This window comes from Spermophilus citellus, assembly GCF_964194105.1.
Source record: "Spermophilus citellus genome assembly, chromosome: 12".
NCBI classification, from domain to species: domain Eukaryota; kingdom Metazoa; phylum Chordata; class Mammalia; order Rodentia; family Sciuridae; genus Spermophilus; species Spermophilus citellus.
Genome location: NC_138198.1, coordinates 41,871,929 through 41,884,896, shown reverse-complemented (window position 1 = coordinate 41,884,896; position 12,968 = coordinate 41,871,929). Strand labels below are relative to the sequence as shown.

Genomic DNA, 12,968 nt, shown 5'->3' with positions numbered 1-12,968 from the left:
ATCTTCCTTTTGGAGATTGAATTTTAAAAGGATCTTATTAAAATGCCCCCATAGGAAGAGCCAGTGTAGTAGGCCATATATTGATGATAAGCCACAGTGATCAACTTAATGGGAAAGCCACAGTGTCATCCCACTGCCGTCAGGTGGGCACTGCTCCCTGCCCGGGGCCTCTGCTGCTCTTCAGGAGAGGGCTGTGTGAGAGAAGAGTTAAGGCCTCACCAGCACCAAACCGAGGCTTTCCTCTGCAATGATTGAGATGAAAAGAATTGGCATTTCTTATGTCCTCCTGCCTTTCATCCCACTAACCACCCCACCATCTGTCCGTCCCCAGCTGCCAGTCCATCTGTGCAGCTATGCAGCAGGTAAATAGTTCCCTAGAGCCAGCTTGTGCCAGGCCTTGTGCTGGGTGCTGGTGACCCTGAGCCCGATGGGACACTGCTGACCTCGCGGGCTCCCAGCTGTGTGCAGGAGACGGGAATGTGGACAGCCTCTGCCTCCAGGGGAGCATTGGGTCTGCTCAGCTGTCCCTCCCGCTGTGTCAATCCCCTGTCCAGGGGTGAACCTCACGGAGAAACAGCAGAGAGGGCCCCAAGCCACAAAGACCTCAGAGACCCGGGAAGAGGCCAAGGGAACAGGGGCCTGTGTCTGCCTGGCCTTTGGCCTGTTAGGGCCACATTCAGGTCCCAGTTCTCCTACTACCCAGTGTGACTTTAGGCAAGTGACTTGCCTGGGCTTCCCCCTCTGTTTAGGGAAGGGTTAGAACGAGGTCACAACTCATGTGCCTGCTTAGTTGGTTGTGGCATGAAGACCTGTGCCTGAGAAGAAGGCTTCTGTGGCTACCGGGTCCAGATCTGGGAGCAAAGAGTGCTGTGATTGATTGGTGCTGTCTCCACTGGATTGTCTGTGGCTGTGGATCCTGGCCCCCGACTGGCAGGAAGGGTGCTGAGATGGATCCGTGGTGTCTGCGATGGGAGTGGCATGTGAAGTGGAAGCACACTGACCATGCATTTGTCCTCCAAGGCCTGGATTACATCCTAGAGCCTGCTGCTCCCCGGATCTAGGTTATAAGCTTTGGAATCTGGTGACAGGGCATGGGCTTTTGTGCCACTGTTCTCCAAAGCCACCTCCGTCCCTTCCCGGCCCTCATGCCGCTTTCCTGCCCCAGAGTTCAAACAGAAAGAAGAGTGTATGGTCCGTGGCCGGAGCTTGATCCAGATCAGCATCCAGGAGGACCCCTGGAACCTGCCCAGCTCCATCAAGACCCTGATGGACAACATCCAGAGATACGTGGAAGGTCTGAGGGCAGGGAGGGTCATGGGGGGCCTGTGGCCTTTGGCTGGGTCTGGAGTGCAGCAGGGTCCTGTTGGGGCCCACCTCTGTGCCCCTTCCCCTGTGTGCTCAGGGAAGGGGAGAGGAGTGGCTGCACGCTGTCAGCTGAGTGGCCTCCCCGGGCCGGCTCTCCTGTCGCCTGCCAGCCCCCCTTAGCCGCCTCCTCCTCTCCCTCCTCCTTCAGATGGGAAGAACCAGCTGCTCCTGGCCTTGCTGAAGTGCACAGGTGAGGGCTTTGCGGGGCAGCCGTGAGTGCATGGGCCCAGGGGTATGCGGCGAGGCCTGCCTGGCTGTAGGCGTCCATGAGGACAGCCTGGGGGGCCTCTTCTGTGGCCAGGGTGATTTTTTCTTGGCCCATCAGGATCTGCACTGGGGAAGGCGACCCTTTGGCCTCCTGCCCCTCTAAGACTTGCACCTTGTGTCCAAGGGACAAGTCTCAGTCCCTGGAGCTGGGAGCCCTGTCTTGGGCCACCTGCTTCCTGGGTGATTATGACGAGGACACAGGATAGAGGGCGGAGGGTGAGGGAGGCTGCTTGTCAGTAGGCTCCAGACCCAGCAGACGGTGGAGGCCGGAGCTGCAGGTGGGGTGGGCCACGTTTGTCCACCTTTGTCCCTCCCTTCTTCTCAGAAATTTGTAGTCAAGGGAGGATCCAGGTCAAAATAGGCAGCTGCACGCAGCTGGCCAGATGTTGAGGGTAATTCCTCTCAGCAGCTGAGACCTGCAGCCTCTTTGCCTCAGGTGGGGCGGGGTGGTGGAGGGGCGGGGCAGCAGGAGAACCCGGTTCTCAAAAGCGCCGGTGGAGCTCGGTGGCACAGCCGCACCACTGGCACACAGCCGGCCAGGCCGAGAAGTACTGCATCCCAGAGAGATGGCCAGGGACGGGCCTGGATAGTAGCCAGGAACCCACAGGCCCACCTGCTTGGTCGGGGGAGCAGCAGCTTTTGGGTGAGGTGGCTTGCTCATGGAGGGGGGAGTTCTGTGGACCTGGCTTTTGGCCCCAAGAAAACTTTTGGCCAGTTCGCCCCATGCAGGGTCTGTGGGGGGCTCGGGGCCAGGGGTGGTGCAGCCTGCTGCCAGCACCTGCCCAGAGGCCTGTCTGTCCATCACAGACACCGAGCTGCAGCTGCGCAGGGACGCCATCTTCTGCCAGGCCCTGGTGGCCGCCGTGTGCACCTTCTCCGAGCAGCTGCTGGCGGCCCTCAGCTACCGCTACAACAACAACGGCGAGTACGAGGAGAGCAGCCGGGATGCCAGCCGCAAGTGGCTGGAGCAGGTGGCCGCCACCGGGGTCCTGCTGCACTGCCAGTCCCTGCTGGCGCCAGCCGCAGTGGTGAGTGGGCAGAGGAGGACGGGAGGCCCCCCAGCCTGTGTCCCCTGCAGTTGGCTCCCAGGGCCCCGCTGTTCACACAGCAGGTGTTTATTGAGCACCTACCATGTACTGCTGTTAGGAACTGGGGCCTTACGTCCTGGTGGGAGGGAGACACACATAGGTAAAAGACATGGCGTAGACCATGGTGCTCAAGCTAGGCGGTTTTGCCCCAGGGGACACTGGCAACATCTGGAGACATTTTTAGTTATAGCAGTTGAAATATAAAGGAGTAGTGTCTCTGGCACTTGGTGTGTGGAGGCCAGAGATGCTCCTCAGTGTCCTACAACAGTCCCAGGACAAATACCTGCAGTGCTGGGTGGCTCTGGTGGCCAAGGCCCAGCCGCTGGCTGGTGGGAAGTGTGGCCTCGGAGCGCCCTCTGCTGGGCAGAAGTCTGCTCTCACCGGACTCAGAAAGGCTGCCTGGGCACCAGCCCTCATGTCTTGGAGCCACATGCTAGTCCCTGTCTGTTTGGTCTCTGACGTCGCGAGGCACCAGACTGCTGGGGTCCACAGCTCACCTTCCAGCCGGGGAGGCAGATGAGAAGACACAATGGAAGGCTGGGGGGAGAGGCAGGGAGTGGAGGCCATGGCGTCCTTGGGGATCTGTGGTCAGAGCTGGCCGTGTTGAAGCGGTGACTTTGAGCCAGTAGACAGGAACAGCCTGGGGCCGAGGGAGCAGCTGTGGCCCCAGGAGCAGGGAGGCGGTGGGAGGTGAGGTGCGTGGGCTGGGTCTGCAGGGCTGGGCCTCGCTCTGGGCAGGAGGCTCGCGGGTTGGAGGCAGGTGAGAGACAGGATGTGGGTTCAAGTTAGACAAAGGTAACAGCACGGGGAGAGGGGGGTTGTTTGGGGGAGGGTAAGGGGGAACTGTGGGGTCCTCCTGGGACGTGGACCCCCCTGGAGTGGTGGCTGGGAAGTTGGGGGGCTCTGGAGCGTGTTTTGATGGTGGGTCCCAGGGCTTGGTCATGGCTGTGTATGGGGCAAGGGGAGAGAGAATCGGGTGGGTGGGGCCTGCTGGAGGGGCAGGAGGTGGTGGGTTAGCTTTGGAATGGTTGTTCATGACCGTTGGTGCAGGGAAGGGCCACTCAGCAAGTCAGAGCCAGATGGGTTCTGACCCTGGGGGAGCAGGACAAGCTGTAGGCAGAGCACACGCAGGACCGGTGGGAGGAGCCCGCTGTGTAGCACGTGGCCTAGATTCGGACCTCAGCTTGTCCAGGGAAAGCTTGAGGTGGGTGACACCCGAGGTCCCTCATGTGTCTTCTTGCAGAAGGAGGAACGCACCATGCTGGAGGACATCTGGGTGACCCTGTCGGAGCTGGACAACGTCAGCTTCTCCTTCAAGCAGCTGGATGAGAACTACGTGGCCAGTGAGTGACTCCCCGCCACTGTGGGTGTCAGGACGCTGAGGCGGCAGGAGCGTGTGGGGCCACCTGGCCTCCCGTGCAAGCAGGCCAGCTGCCCGAGCCTCACTCCCCAGCTGGAGTCTGAGAGCTGAATTGCAGCACACGTGGAAAAGGGGTTCTTCCACATCAGCCAGCTGCCCCACCACCCGTGAAAGACCCACTAGCGATTCTCATTCAGATCCCACCCTCAGATCCCATTCAGATCGCCCCTCTTTGTGGGGAAGAATTAAGATTCTTAGGGACTAAGGCCGTGATTACCTGAGGTTCCTTGGTCCTGTCTTCCTCCCTCTGCCCTGCCCACCCCCCTGCCCACCTGCCCACCCACTCGCACCACCCACCCCAGACACGTCCGCAGCAGGGAGCACTCGGTACTTGCCAGCCAGAGACAGGCTCTGGGCCACGGTGCTGGGCAGCATGACCACAGCTTCTGCCCTCCCCGTGGTGGTCTCACCCTGGGTCACCTGGGGACATCAGAGATGCCGATCCCAGTCGCTGGCTGCTGTGGGTCAGTTGGGGCCTGGGTAGGGGTCCCGGGGGAGCGCAGGTGACCTCCTGCTGAGGCCGAGAACCCTGTGGGTGCTTCCCGCGCGGCTCTGCTGGGCCCTGGGGACCCCGCCCAGACCTCCACCTCGGGAACTCAGGGGTGGAACAGGGCGCCCATGTGCCACGTGCTCTCCCCAGGACTCCAGAGCTCATGGGCCCTTTCACTTCACTTCATAAAAAGCCCCCTGAGACAGCTTTTTCCCAAGTGCCACCCCCTTGAAATGGCTGTGTGTCTGGGCTGCGTGTCTGGGCTCTCGGGGACATCCATCCTCCCCTTCAGGGACCAGCTCTGACCTCCTTGGGGCAGTACCGTCCCTGCTGAGGACGCAGACTGCTGCCCAGGGGCCAGTTTGAGTTGGCTGTGGTGCTGCCTGTCGTGGGCCGAGCTGGGCTCCAGGAGAAGCCCTGGTCCACCAGTGACACCTGCAGGCGCAGCCGGGGTCCCCAGGGCCACACTCTGCCCCCCTGCCCGCAGCTCTTCCTCATGGGGGTGAATGAGATGCAGGTCCTGTTGGAGGGCAGCTTTTGCCAGGTGGGGCCCTGAGTGACCAGCAAAGGGTGACAGGAGCACCCTAGGACTCTGAAGACACCCGGCTGGTTCCCCTGCCGGGCAGTCAGTGTCGGGGCCAAGAATAAAGCAGTGGCAACCAGCAGCTGTCGAGGGTGTCCAAGAGGCAGGTCACAGGCGGCTCCGCGGGGTGGGGCTCTCTGAAGCGCCCTGTGGGGTGGGAGTCTGAGGCGCTCTCTAGGCTGGGGAACGGGGGTCACAGGATGCGACTCTGGCGTGAGTGGACATGGAAGTCCCAGGGTGCCACCTGAGGCTGGGAAGAAGGGGGTCTGGGGTTATCCCCCTGGAGTGGGCCGACAGGGAGGCACTGGGATGTCACTCTGGCACCTGGGGAAGGGAGATGTGAAGCTCCTGTAGCAGGGGGCGGGGCCCTGCAGTGAGCCTGTCTGGCCTTGTCCTCCGCAGACACCAACGTCTCTTACCACATCGAGGGCGGCCGGCAGGCCCTGAGGGTGGTCTTCTACCTCGACAGCTACCACTTCTCCAAGCTGCCCTCCCGCCTGGAGAGCGGGGCCAGCCTCCGCCTGCACACCGTGCTTTTCACGAAAGGTGAGCTGCGGCTATGGGGGACCGCAGGGGCCGAGCCAAGGCCACCAAGCACTGGGGACCCAGCCCCTCCCTCCCTCCTCTCCCTTCAGCTCTGGAGAACGTGGAGGGGCCGTCTCCTGCGGGCAGCCAGGCAGCAGAGGACCTGCAGCAGGAAGTCAATGCCCAGTCCCTGGAGAAGGTCCAGCAGTACTACCGCAAGCTCAGGTGTGTGCCTGGGGCTGTGCTGGGGCCAGGGTTCAGAGAGCTGCCACAGGGCGTGGACACAGCAGTGCCGGGCAGACCCTCTGCGGGAGGAGTGGGCCAGACGCCCCTTTCTGGGGCACCTGCTCTGTGCGGGGCCTTTGCATGAGAGTCCAATGGCGGTGCGCACAGTAGTTCATGCTAACTCATTTTCCAGATGAGGAAACTGGGACCCAGGGGCATACACAGTGTGCCCAAGGTCACACAGCCAACAGTCTGGCTTCAAAGCAGGTCCTTTCTGCTGAGCAGAGCTGCCTGTCCACTCTGCGTGGGGACCGGAGCTGAGATGGGTGCTGAGATTCAAGGGCCTTGAGAGGGGCGTGGCCCCTGGGCCTCTGTCCTGGTCACACCTGCAGGGAGAAGTGGAGGGAACAGATTTTGCTGGGAGCAAGCACGTGTCCAGGGGAGCAGCTCCCACGTCCTTAGCAGCCTCAACCGTGGCCCTCCGAGTCCTGCCTTGGTGACAAAGGGTGGCTGAGAATTAGGAGATGGCAGGTCCAGTGTCAGGGCCTCCTCCCCTGGGGCCTGGTTGGCCACTTGCTGTCGTCCACCTGCTCCACAAGCGCGTCTTTCACCTGTGGCTTCTACTCCCTTCCACGGCCCAGTGGAGACCGCCTGGTTCCCAAGGCTTAGGTGCCTGTGGGTTGGCCCTTGAGAGGAACCTCTGTGGCCCAGTGAGCGGCGCCCAGGGCCAGGCGGGGACGGGCTCAGGGAGGAGGAGCAGGTCTGGGCGGCAGCAGGGAGGGCGGGGGCCGTTGAGGACAGCACTTGGGGGGCTGTCAGGGAGCCCTGAGGGTGGCCTCCTCCTGGGAGACCACAGCCCTGCAGCTGTGGCTGGGGGTGGCCCCTCTCAGCCTCTCTCTCCCTCAGGGCGTTTTACCTGGAGCGGTCTAACCTGCCCACGGACGCCAGCACCACCGCCGTGAAGATAGACCAGGTGTGTCCCCCCTGCAGCTGGGCCGGGTGGGGCTCCCGGGGTCAGGACTCAGCGGGGCCTGAGGGACCACTTGGCCCACCTGGGAGTCCCCAGGTGGTTTCTGCTCACTGGTGGCCTGCTCCTCTCTGCTCTCGTGGTAACTGCGGGTCTCTCTGGGGCCGGCGCCCTTGGAGAGGTGGACCCACGCCGGGTGGGCCTGGGTCCTCTTTTTCCTTCACATTGATGTGGGCACTTAGAAATCAAGAGATCTCCTCAGAACAACGGAGGCTTCCAGCTGTTTTGAGAAGTGGACAGGTGTGAGGCCTCCTGGGGGCTCCTCCCCACAGGCTGGCCTGTGCGGGGCGGGGCTAGCCAGGGCCACCGGCCTGTCGGCCCCTGCTGACAGTGTCTGTGGCCGGCCTTCCCGGCTTGTGCAGGCCTCACCCCGGCGTGGCGTTCTGGCCTTGGGGCTGGAAGCTGCCCTGGGAGATGCTGGGCACCGCGCTGTGGGATGTGTGGCCGGCAGGATCTCGCCATGGCACAGGAAGACTGAGCCACCTTTACCTCCACGCGGTGGCTGGGGGTCTGGGACAGCAGGGAGGGCTCCTCCTCAGGAGGGGTCTGGAGGGCACGAGCGAGGCACTGTTTGTGCTCAGAGACGCCCTGGGCCTGAAGAGGCCGGGCCGGGGGTGAGACCTGAATACGGGGCGAACACCGAATGCCAACTGCAGGGTAGCGGGGAGCCACAGATTGCTCTTGAGCAGAGGTCATGGAAACCTTGGAGAGGGCGCTGGGGGGACAGGTGCAGGGACCTCTGGATGAGGAGGAGATGGGGAGGCAGGCCAGAGGCCCTCGGCTATGCCCCGAGCGTCCCCATTGTATCTGTCCCACGCCTTGCAGCTGATCCGCCCCATCAACGCCCTGATAAGCTCTGCCGCCTCATGAAGTCCTTGGTGCACCCCAAACCTAGGGCCAGCGGGAGCTTCGGTGCCAGCCTCATCCCCGTCTCCTCGGAGCTCTGCTACCGCCTGGGGGCCTGTCAGATGGCCCTGTGTGGCACCGGCATGCAGAGGTAGGCCAGAGACGGCTGGGCCTCGGGGTCAGGGCGGCTGGGCCCGAGGCCTGGTCCTCCACTGCTTGCCGGCCTGGGGCAGGGCCTCGGCGCTCTGGCCGCAGGTTGCTGTGAGATGTGGCAGCAGTGGAGGGTGGCAGGGCTGCGGGTGTCCTGGAGCCGGGCTCGGGAGCAGGAGGCGGGTGCCGGGCTCCTGAGCCTGCCATCCGCGAGGGAACGGTGTCGCACACCTCCTCGGGATGCGCTGGTCTCTTGGCCTTGCTGGACACTTCTGCCTTCTGTCCCCACCCTTGTGTTGGCCCCAGGGAGGAAGACCGCCCCTCTCCAGTGGGCCCTTCCAGGCCCCCTCGTCCCCCCACTCAGGTGCCTCCCACTCACCAGGGCCTCTGTTTGCTGCCCGCCCCCCCCCCCCAGGCAGGGTCCCGTGAGGTCAGGGGCCGTGTCACTCTCTGCCGTAGCCCACCACCTAGCCCCGTGTCCGGCACTGATAGGCACTGATGGACAGGCGTCCAGTTGTGTCCCATCAAGGGAGGAGGGCGCCCTGCCAGCTGGGCACTGCCAGGTGTCTGCGCCCACGGGCTCATTTCCTCCCGGCTGAGCCGGTGTGGAAGGGCTCATTCAGGGGCTCTCAGCCAGGGGCAGTTCTGCTCCCCAGGGGACATTGGCAGTGTCTGGGGACTGGCATCTAGTGGTGGGGCCGGGTGCTCTCCGTGTCCTGCAGTGCGTGGGACAGCCCTCTTTCTGGTCCCCACGTCAATGACACATTCGTCTTGATTCTCAGGAAACTGGGGTGTGCAGAGATGGACTGTCTGTCCCGGGTCCCGGAGTGAAGGGCGCAGGGTGGGGTTCCAGCCGCAGGCCCGGTGCCGAGCCACTTCTGACCCGATAGGGTCTGAGCCACGTGGCTGTGCTGGGGGCCACTGAGCAGAGGCCAGGCCGGAGGAGTCCCCTCGGTCAGCCCTCAGCTCACTGAGAGCCCCCAGGCCCTGCCTGGCAGCAGTGACCTGCCGAGGGGTGGCAGCTGCCAGGAGGAGGAGGGCAGGTGGTGGAGGTCAGCCCGGAGAGGACGCAGGGCGGAGGTGGGCCGCGCAGCCACACGGGGTGACGGCACTGGAGGTGGGGCCTGGCAGTGGGAGCCGCTGCCCACGCCCTCTCCCACCCGCAGGAGCACCCTGAGCGTGTCCCTGGAGCAGGCGGCTATCCTGGCGCGGAGCCACGGGCTGCTGCCCAAGTGCATCATGCAGGCGACGGACCTCATGCGGAAGCAGGTGGGCCTCGGCGGTGCTCCGGGCTGTGGCCCAGGAGGGCTGCCTGCTCCCTGTGTGTGGGAGGCCACCTGGGCCTGCGCGCCCTCAGCCCAGACCTAGCCCACCTGGGAGCCCCCCACCCGCAGCCAGGTGCCCCTGCCTGTCCCCACTCCTCCAGGCCCCAGACTGACACTCTTACCTTCCAGGGCCCCAGAGTAGAGATTCTGGCCAAAAACCTCCGAGTCAAGGATCAGATGCCCCAGGGCGCTCCGCGGTGAGTGGCCCCTGCCCCGTCTCCTCCAGGGGGCCTTCAGCCTGGCAGACCCCTGGGCTCTGCCAGGGCCCCATCTGGCTTTTGAGGACCCTGCTTTGGGAGAGACGAGTCTGGCTCAGTCTGTAACCTCACGAGGATCTGCTTCTCCTGGAGCCCTGGAAAGGGTCCCTAAAGGTCCCAAGTGAGCGGCGGGTGGCTGCTGGGGGGACCTGGTCAGTCTGCCCTCCCGTCCTCCACCCCACCGTCTCTCGGTGGCACTGAGCCCTGTGCAGCCCCTGGGACCTGGGCTCACTGGGCCAGACCCTGTCCCCCGCCCACCCTGCCCAGTTCCTTCTCCGCGTCTGCCCATGGTGTTCAATAGCTTCCCATCTGGAAACAGCTTGGATATTGCTGAAGTCGTGCAGTGTCCCCGCACGCCCTGGGGCCACTCCCCCAGTGACGCTGTCTTCCGTGGCCCCAGCATGTGGCCGGGCCAGGCCGCTGCCCTTGGTGGTGCTCCAGGGTCCCACACGGCTCGTCACCCTCAGCTCTTTTCCTGATACTCTTTGGGCGGTTCCCCGCCCCAGGTTCCCGGCCCATCTTCCCATGGGGACCCATTTGACCCAAACAGCTATGCTGAGAGCAAGGTCCTGCTGTGGTCCCCAGCTGGCAGGTGGGGGTACTGAGGCCCAGGGAAGTTAAGCATCTCGTCCAAGGTCACTTAGCTAGGAGATGGCAGAGCCACCCAACCCAGGCCCAGCCCTGTCCCCGGAGCCTCTGGGGCCTGGCTTTCCCGTACTGCGGTGGCCTGCTGCCAGTTGCTCCCGCTCTGCGGTCAGGACTCCTCGTGGCCCATCTGACCTCCTGTCCTGTTGGAGAGCCAGCAGCCGCACCCCCCTCAGGTGCAGGCTCGGCTCGGAGCCCTCTCTGCACCCTGCTGCATCTGGGTCCCGGGGTCTGCGGAGGGAGGAGCTCCGGTAGAGACCGGGTCTCGCTAGTGGCCGCAGGTGCAGAAGGGCACCCCACGCCCCACACACCCGTGTCTGAACACACAGGTCTGCTCACAAAGACACGCCTGTGTCTGTAAACACCTGCTGGCCTCTGGGGGACAGATGTGGCCCCGGAGGGGACCGGGCAGCTGGGGAAGGTGTGGCATGTCCACGTGTTCACGCTCTGTCTCTTGATTCCTGCCAAGTGGTGTCCTCTGGGTGTGCATCACCTATAAGGTCAACAAAGTGGCGGGGGAGTGCTGAAGGGCCTCTGGGGCCCCACTCATCCTCTCTCTCCTGCCCCTACCAGCCTCTACCGCCTCTGCCAGCCTCCAGTGGACGGAGACCTCTGAACACCACGGGTCACTGCTCAGCTGCGCCCACGGAGCCGCAGAGTGAGGGGACCCAGAAGGCCATGCCACAGGCAGCAAAGATGTCCCGAGGCTCCTGCCCAGCTGTCCCTGGCCAGCTCCCTGCACTGCTGCGAGGACAGGGCCTACTCGGCCATGACTGCCCACCACCCTGGGCCGCACATTCTCCACCCTGGGCACCGGGCTCCAGGGCTTGTGGAGCTCACGGTGCAGCCAGGCTCCGGACTCCATCCCAGTCCTAGGGACAGTGTCAAGGTGCTGGCCCGGGAGGCCTGCGGACAGCTCCCTCGGGATGGCGCCACTGCACTTTGAACCCGGGCTCCCTCCAGGCCACATCCCAGGGCCCGCGCCGTCTCCGCCCGAGCTTCCTGCACACCCCTAACCTTACTAACCGGCTCGGTGGACTCAGGGCACCCAGCCTCAGCCAGGAAGGAGAGAGGGACAGGTGCAGCTCCTGCCACCGGAGGACACGCAAGAGCCACACCAGCTAATGACGTCACTCACCGCCATCGGAACTGGAGCCGCCAGCCCTGGGCCGAGACGCACTCGGACTTATTTATATGGCGTGACGTCTCTGGTGTTTTATTTTATTTTTTGTGGTCGTTGCCGTCTTTGAGATTTTTTCTAAGGTTGTATAATTATATATTTGACATTTTACGTTTCAAAGAAGGGCATATTGTCTAACAGGGACCAATGTGAGGTAGTATTGCAGTTTTACCCAGTTCTACTAAAAAAGAAAAACTAAATTATTGAAAATTTTAAGAACACTAGTGTGTCCTCTGTTTTAGAGTTGGGGTGGCAGGGTGTCCCGGTCTCCACAGGTGCCTGCTGCCCACCCTGCTTCTCCAGCGTTGACTCGGGGTTAGAACTTTCTAGATGGTGGCTGCAAAGGCTTGAGAGGTGGCAGAGCTGCGGAGGGAGGCGGGGAGCCGGGGGCCACCGAGGGGCCTCCTGCACCGGACACTGCGTGGCACCTCGGGTGGACTTTATTTTTTTGATGTTAACTTCTCAGAGCAGGGCATCTGGGACTCTGAAGCCACCTGCCCTTGTGGGCAGAGGGACCCACAGAGGACCCTCAGCAGGCTGTCCCTGGCGTCGGCATCTGCGGGAAGCACGGGGAGGGGGGGGTGTCTTGTCACTCTCGCCACCCTGGCTGGCTGGGAGAGTGGGTGTGGGCTGCTACTGGGCACCCTGGTCCCCGCCGTCCCCAGAGGCCACCCCCTCTTGTCACCGTGCACAGGCCCACCAGAGGTGGCTTTGTTGCCACATCTTGCTGCAGGTTAAAGCCCAGGGCGCGCCTCAGCCCTGTTAAGGGAGCTAAGGGCCCCTGGGGCGGCCATTGGGCACTGGTTTTCTTGAATGTCCGGGCTCCTCTCCTCACAGTCGCGATGGGCTTTTAGTACCATTAAAACCAGTTGATGACACAAAAGAGGCGGCTGCGGCCTGCCTGGTCTGTGGCACGTGGCCTGGGGTGGCTCTGACCTCTGATGGCCGCACAGGATGGTTGGGAGCTCTGTGCCGGGTCCTCCACCCGGTGCCTCAGGTTTCTCCTGGTCACAGGGACAGAGTGGCTTCCTTGCCGGGCACGGCGGGGATGGTCTGAGATGCCACGGGGCTTGTGACTCGCTGGTAGCGGTGCATGATGGGTCTTGGGTGGGTTTTCCCTGTGTTTAGGACCGGACCTGGGGTTTCCGTGATGTAGAAGATGGTGACTGCCATCTCCCCGGCAGCTGGCTGCCCCCTGCTGGCGCCTTAGGTGCCAGAGTCTTAGGAAGGTCTGAGGGACAGCACCCGGTCGTCCTGCGCCCCAGCCTGCAGGGCCACTGGATCCGAGCAGGAGTGGAGCTGAAGCTCAGCGCGGGCGGGGTGGGCTCCCGCCGGGGTCCAGGCTGACCCTCCGGGCCCATTCCCGAGGGCCCCATCCGGCCCCTTCCAGGGTATCCTTGTGTCTTTCAACTGAGGTTCCAAAAGACTCGATGCTGTGACAGCATTTGGGACTTTGGGATCTGGGGTGTTGTGATGGATAGATTCTTTAGAATTATCTGAGCCAGTTTCTGGACCCAGAGAAACTCAGGGACGACTGTCACCCCCAGCTGGAGTCGGGGTCAGCGGGGAGGACTC

General features: G+C 63.2%; 1 pseudogene across 1 annotated transcript in view; it reads left to right on the top strand.

The window, feature by feature from the left end:
• Positions 1-11,464, top strand: part of LOC308631619 (phosphatidylinositol 3,4,5-trisphosphate-dependent Rac exchanger 1 protein-like) — a 75,362-nt pseudogene extending 63,898 nt beyond the window's left edge. Inside the window, exons 30-40 of the transcript XR_014024316.1 lie at positions 1,166-1,294; positions 1,514-1,555; positions 2,440-2,660; positions 3,964-4,063; positions 5,616-5,759; positions 5,849-5,963; positions 6,870-6,936; positions 7,816-7,987; positions 9,153-9,255; positions 9,441-9,508; positions 10,787-11,464. The product of XR_014024316.1 is annotated as a phosphatidylinositol 3,4,5-trisphosphate-dependent Rac exchanger 1 protein-like (transcript). The remainder of the gene's footprint in view (positions 1-1,165; positions 1,295-1,513; positions 1,556-2,439; positions 2,661-3,963; positions 4,064-5,615; positions 5,760-5,848; positions 5,964-6,869; positions 6,937-7,815; positions 7,988-9,152; positions 9,256-9,440; positions 9,509-10,786) is intronic.
• Positions 11,465-12,968: the final 1,504 nt, after the last annotated feature.